Source organism: Microtus ochrogaster, linkage group LG4, assembly GCF_000317375.1.
Source record: "Microtus ochrogaster isolate Prairie Vole_2 linkage group LG4, MicOch1.0, whole genome shotgun sequence".
In the NCBI taxonomy this organism is placed as follows: Eukaryota; Metazoa; Chordata; class Mammalia; order Rodentia; family Cricetidae; genus Microtus; species Microtus ochrogaster.
Window position 1 is genome coordinate 18,356,946 of NC_022030.1, and position 6,612 is coordinate 18,363,557.

At 48.1% G+C, this 6,612-nt stretch overlaps 1 protein-coding gene across 1 annotated transcript in view; it reads right to left on the minus strand.

The window, feature by feature from the left end:
- Slc8a2 (solute carrier family 8 member A2) overlaps positions 1-6,612 on the minus strand; it is a 31,718-nt gene that overhangs the window by 20,579 nt on the left and 4,527 nt on the right. The window lies entirely within an intron of this gene.

Genomic DNA, 6,612 nt, shown 5'->3' on the forward strand with positions numbered 1-6,612 from the left:
CATCCACCCACCTATCCATCCCTCCCATCCATCCATCCATCCATGTATGCATGTATCCACCCACACATCCACCCACCTATCCATCCCTCCCATCCATCCATCCATCCATCCATCCATCCATCCATCCATCCATCCTTCATCTAGACACCCAGCCATCCTCCAACTCATCCATCTTCCTTCTACCCAAACACCCACCATTCACACACCCATCTACCTGCATAACCTTCCTTCGTCCACACACCCATTCATCTACTAACTCAAGCATTCACACCCATCCATCCATTTCCCCACTCCCCGCTCAAGCACACGTCTATGTCCCTGTTGGTGATTCCTCCTCTCTTCCTTTACTTTCTCCCCTTTTCCCCTCATCATGCCATCTTCAACCTGCTTAACTCTCCATCTCCGCCTCCCTGGCTGCCTCTCCTCTCTGTCCTCCCCCAGCTGGTGTTTTTAATCTCCCTTCCTCCCTTTCATTTGAGCTTGTTACCTAGGTCTCCTTGTCTCTATGTCTTTTTTTAATTTTTTTTTTTGTAGACACCCTTGAAGAGTCTTCAAAGCTTTCCTCCTTTGTCCTTGCAGGAAGTGTGCCTCTCCAAATGGCACTGTGTGCATGCGTGCTCTTTGCCCGGCTCACTCCGGGTCTTCTAATCCATCTACCTGCTGAGTGCTATGCCTTGCTGTGTGCAGCGCAAGACTCTGAGACATTCTTAGCCACCACCAAGTGACAGATGTTCCCACTTGTAGTCCTGGCTTCTCAGGGTCAGAGCCTGCATCTCTTCCTCCCTCTCCCCTTCTATTTCTCTCCTCATCTGGAAGGCCCGCTTTCGGGGCACCACTATCCCCCCGTCTCCCCATACCTATGGTGACCACAGCCCCGGCTGGACTCTCCATCCTCAGAGCGTGAGTAGCTCTGAGGGGCAGGGCTGACTCTCAGGGCTCATTTCTGTAGCTCTCATTTACTTTTCATTCCTGAGAAGCTGCACCATGCATGGCAGGTGAGAAACAGCTCTGAAGAATCCAGCAGCAGTGGGGGCAGAAAATGAGGGCCACCTCTAAGCTGGAGCTGACTTATGTACCCCCAACACTCAGCGCCGCCAGCCCCTGGCGCACGAGGAACGCTCAAGATGTAAAATCATCTGCTCACAGTGGCACAATTTGGTGATTGTAGCAATGTGGGAGGCTGAGGCAGGAAGATAGCGAGTTCTAGGCTAGCCTGGGAAATGTGTGAAATCTTTTTCAAACTTGACACCTGGAGGTTGACTCCCTGGACCCATATAGCACAAAGAGAGAACCAATTCTTTCTAGTTGTCCTTTGCCTTCTACCCTGGTACCCATTTGTCTCCTACAAATAAACACCAAGTTTTAAAAGGGTTTTAAAAGTTCTAAAAGAGTTCGAGCCCAGCCTGGTCTACAATAGCTAGTTCCAGGACAGGCTCCCAAGCCACAGAGAAACCCTGTCTCGAAAAACATAAATAAAAAGATAAATGGGTTTAGCCAGGTGTAATGGTGCACGCCTTTAGCTCTGGGGAGGCAGAGCCAGGCTGATCTCTGCAAACTGAAGACCAGCCAGGGCTACATAGTAAGACCTTTTCTCAAAAAGTTCTCACTCTGTAGATCAAGCTGGCTTAGAATTCACAGAGTTCCTCTGCCTCCAGAGTGCTGGGATTAAAGTCATGCACCACCTATCTGGCTTACAAAAATATTTTTAAAAATTTATTTCTTTATTATGTACAGTGTTCTGCCTGCAAGTATGCCTACAGGCCAGAAGAGGACACCAGATCTCACTGCACATGGTTGTGAGGCACTGTGTGGTTGCTGGGAATTGAACTCAGGACCTCTGGAAGAGCAGCCAGTGTTAACCCCTGAAACATCTCTCCAGCCCCTCAAAAATATTTTTGTTTTTAAGTTTTAAGAAAGAGATGGACAGAGCAGGAAAGATGGCTCGGTGGCTGTTCTTTCAGAGGACCCAGGTTCGGCTCTCAGCACCCCAGGGAGCTCTGCAACCATCCATAGCTCCACTTCTAGGGAGTTAGCTCCCTCTTCTAGTCTCCAAAGGCAGCAGGCACATGGGTGGTGCACAGACAAACATGCAGCAAAGCACTCATACAAATTAAAATAAATAAATAAATAAATAAATAAATAAATAAATAAATAAAAATGGCTTTGTGGTAGAGGGTTTGCCTGGAATCTACCACTGAAGGGCTGAGGCCTTGGCTCAGTAGCAGGGCACCTGCCTAGCATATGTAAGGCTGCAGGCTCAATCTCCAGTAGGAAAGAAGAAAAGAAAATAAGCAACAGAAGTGTTTTCTGTTCACTACCATCACTAGTCCAATGATCTTGGGCTGACTGAGGACATAGGCTCAGCCTGTCTGTCGTCTGGACACACACAGGCAATATCCAGCAACACTTGCCAGCTAGGTGTGAAGATCTGTGTGTGTGTGTGTATGTGTGTGTGTGTGCATGCGTGTGTGTGTATTTCTAGACAGGGTTTCTCTGTGTAGCTCTGGCTGGCCTGGAACTCGCTCTGTAGAGCAGGCTGTGCTCGAACTCACTGAGATCCGCCTGCCTCTGCCTCCTGAGTGCTGGGATTAAAGATGTGCACTACCACTGCCCAGCTTCGTCCTAATTTTTAAAAGTTTTTTTTAATTTATTTATTCAAAAAAATAAATAAAATTTATTTATTCATTCATGATGTATACACTGTTCTGCCTCCATGTATCCCTGCAGGCCAGAAGAGGGCACCAGATCTCATTACAGATGGTTGTGAACCACCATGTGGTTGCTGGGAATTGAACTCAGGACCTCTGGAAGAGCAGCCAGTGCTCTTAACCACTGAGCCATCTCTCCAGCCCCCCTAAAAGTTTATTTTTAATTGAGAGAGAGAGTACGTCTGCGCAGTTGCCTAAGGAGGCCAGAAAACGGCATCAAATCCCATGGAACTGGATTTACAGGCAGTTGTGAGCCACAGACTTGGGCGCTGGGAACCCAAGTTTGGGTCCTCTGAAAGAGCAGCCCACACTCTCAGTGCTGAGCCATCTCTCCAGCCCTGAAGGTTTTCACATAAATTCCCATATGCTGTCTTTCTCATTAAAGGGAGAGAAAAAAAGATGGGAGAGTATTTCAGATCAGGTGGCCTCACAAGTTACTTACAAATGTGTCTGAGAAAGAGGACTTTAAGAAACACACACACACACACACACACACACACACACAAAATAATTTATCTATTGTTGTGAAGTGGGGGATGGGTGAAGGTGGGGAAAACTTTCAGGAGTTGCTCAGGCTATGTCACAAATGCCTTTATCCACTGAACCATCTTGCCAGTCCTGGAAAAGGATCTTTTAGGACCCGGTTTCCCCATCCCCATAGTTGCTGTGTCTCCTGATGGCTCTGAGACCTCACAGCTCTTCTGGGGCAAAAGCTAGGCAGAATGCTCATGCATGCCACCCCACTCCCCTGTCTGTGTTCATTGAAGCTGGAGTTTTTCCATTAATCAGCAGAAAACCTCAGCCTTTCCCACTTCATTTCCCTCCCTGAGTGTAAATAAAAGGTTCTTCTGGAAGGTTCTCAGCCTTTAAAGGTGCCACTGTGAACAGGTGTGACGAGGTGGCCACCTTGGGACCAAGGCCCTGTCTAGTCAACTCCTAGGAGAAGGGGTGCCCTTGAGAGGGGGTATAAGAAACCCCAGGTGTCATCATAGTTGGGGAGGAGGGGTGTGATCTCAACTTGCTGGTTTCAAGAAAGCCGAGGGACAGTCCCACACCATAAGGAATAGGCCCACGTCCCTTCAGAACACAAGGTACTCCTGTCCCTGAAGATGCTATTTATGATCACTGGAGCACAGGGTTCAATTCTGACTTTTGTTTGTTTCTTTTCTTTTTCTTTTTTGACTCAAGATCTCACGTAGCCCAGGCTGGTTTTGAACTCCTGATCTTCCTAAGTGTTGGGATCACAGGTATGCATGCTCAACCCTGGTTTGTTTTCTATTTTCCCTTGAGATTTTGCAGACATAAATCACATTTATGTTTCATTTCGAGGCTCCTCTGCCTCTTGATGGAATGGTGTCTGGTATTTTTCTTTCTTTAGCCCAGCTTACTCATCCACACAGGTCCATGTGAGGCCTCTCTGAGCGGGACGGATATGCCACAGCACACACTTCTATTTGGCTCTGTGGGAGCATCCCAGCCTCTCAGTGTATACTCAGTACTGACTTTTTGAGAAGCCAGTTGTGTCAACAGCTTCATTTATGGGATGCAGAGCTCCATTTACTCTGTTCCAGGCACACACATTCAAGGCCTGACCCTCACAGAATGATTTAAGTTATCCTTACAGCAGACCTAGGAACTCAGTACTGGAAAGACCCATGTACGAAGGAACTTGTCCAAGGTCATAGAGGGTTTTAGCAGAGGTTGGATTTGAACCCAGGCACTTGGCTTCAGGGTCTATGATCCAAGTCTCTTTTCCTTCCTTCCTTCCTTCCTTTCTTCCTTCCTTCCTTCCTTCCTTCCTTCCTTCCTTCCTTCCTTCCTTCCTTCTTTTTTTATGGATTTTCAAGACAGGGTTTCTCTGTGTAGCTTTGGAGTCTGTCCTGGAACTCACTCTGTAGACCGGGCTGGTCTCAAACTCACAGAGATCCTCCAGTTTCTGCCTCCTGAGTGTTGGGATTAAAGGCATGCACCACCACCACCCAGCCCCAAGCCTCTTTTTCTATGGTGACCCAGGACATCCCCTTTTCATAGTTCAGATGTGAAAACCACCCAGAGGGGATATGAGCTTTGCCTGAAGTCATGTAACAATTGTGGGGATTTCTAGAGCCAGGCTGATCTTAACTGGAACCTGGTCTCCTTGACGCTCCTGGAGGGACCCTGGCCACCACTCTGCCATCCTCCAGCTTTCCTCTCCCTCTAGGTCACGATTAGCTCTTACGTCTCCTCCACGCTGCCCTCCCCACCTCTCACCTACAGTGTCTAAAATTCCTTCTTCACAGCTCTCAATATATACATCTCCCTCTCAAAAAACCACTTTGAGGGCTGGAGAGGTGACTCCATCGGTAGCATGCTTGCCATGCAGGCCTGAGGACCCGAGCTTGAACCTCAGAACCCCAGTGCTGGGAAGGTGGAGGCAGGACGCCTGAGCGCAAGAGCCAGCAAGTCTAGCCAAACAGTGATGTCCAGGTGCAGAAAGAGACCCTGACTCACAGAATAAGGTGAAGAGCAGTCGAGGAAGGTCCCGACATTGACCTCTGTGCCTGCACACATGCACGCAGGAAAGCCTACATCTCACATGCTCACACAGACTATTTTGGACCCTAAACTGGGATGCCGTCCTTTTTAAGAGAACCTGAAAACTGATACACTATCTTCTACTCCTCTACTTTTTGCCAGGGATGCTAGGAAGTTCGGTGTTACAGCCACGGTTTAGGTGTGAACTCCCTCTGAGGCTTTGATTCTGTAGTGTCTTTTCTCTTTCTTCCTCCCTCCCTTCCTCCCCTCTCTCCTTTTCTTCTTCCTTCCTGTACTGGGGATGGAACCCAAGACTTCATGAGGGCTAGGGACACACTTTACCCCTTAGCTACATCTCCACCCCCTTTTTGTTTTTCTGCAGCGTTCTCACTGTGTTACCAGGCTGAACTCGAACTCACAGCAATCCTCCTGCCTCAGGTTTCCTAGTGCTAGGATTACAGGCATAAATCCTGGTGCCCAGATAATCCCTGCAGTCTCTACTTTGATGCCAACCCTAAAGCATTTTTATGTCTGGAGCAGGATCTATTAAGTGACAGGAATTACCAGATCACGCACAGCGTGAATGAGTGAGCCTTGGGTACCACAAATAAATTATGCATGTGCGGGAACGAATTAGGCCAGACCCATGAATAAATTATGCAAATAGAGGCAGCTGTCATAGAATTGTGGGAAATAAATTAACCAAACGTTGTAAAGGAAGCTGAGGACAGGCAGTGGTGCAGGTCAAGACACTGGACACGAAAGAGGTAGAGAATTGTGGGAATCTGGGTGTGAGCCAGGCAGCTGTGAGTTTCAAGTTTGTCTCGTTGTGGAAATAAATTATGCAAAGTGGACACCAGCCTCTGCCGGAGTCTCTGCCAATTGGATGGGAGTATAAACCACACTGAATCTGAACTGAAGATGAATAATGAATGAGCTATGCAAACTGCCCGTCTCTCTGGCCCTACGGAGAGAGATAAACTATGCAGATGCGGGTACCGCAGATGCCGGTCCCTGGATATATTATGTAAATGTGCCAAGTTACTCAGATCGATTTGCGCTGTCAGAACACAGGGGGCAGGGGGAGGGGCTGGCCTATGCAAGTGTAGTGTGAATTGTGCAAATAGCGATGTCTTATTGCAAAGTCAGGAATAAATTATGCAAAAGAAGTGCTCTCAGGTAACTATGTGGCAAGCTGAGGCTTGTCTTACATGGACTTTGGGCTCTGTTAGCCCACGCAGGGCTTTGGGAAATACCTTCTGGGTGGGGACAGCACTCTCCGTGCACCTGTATCTCTGACTTGCTGTCTTCAGCTCAGCCCTCTGGTGCAAATCGTGATGACACAGAATCTGGTGGTTCTGTCCACACACACACACACACACACACACAC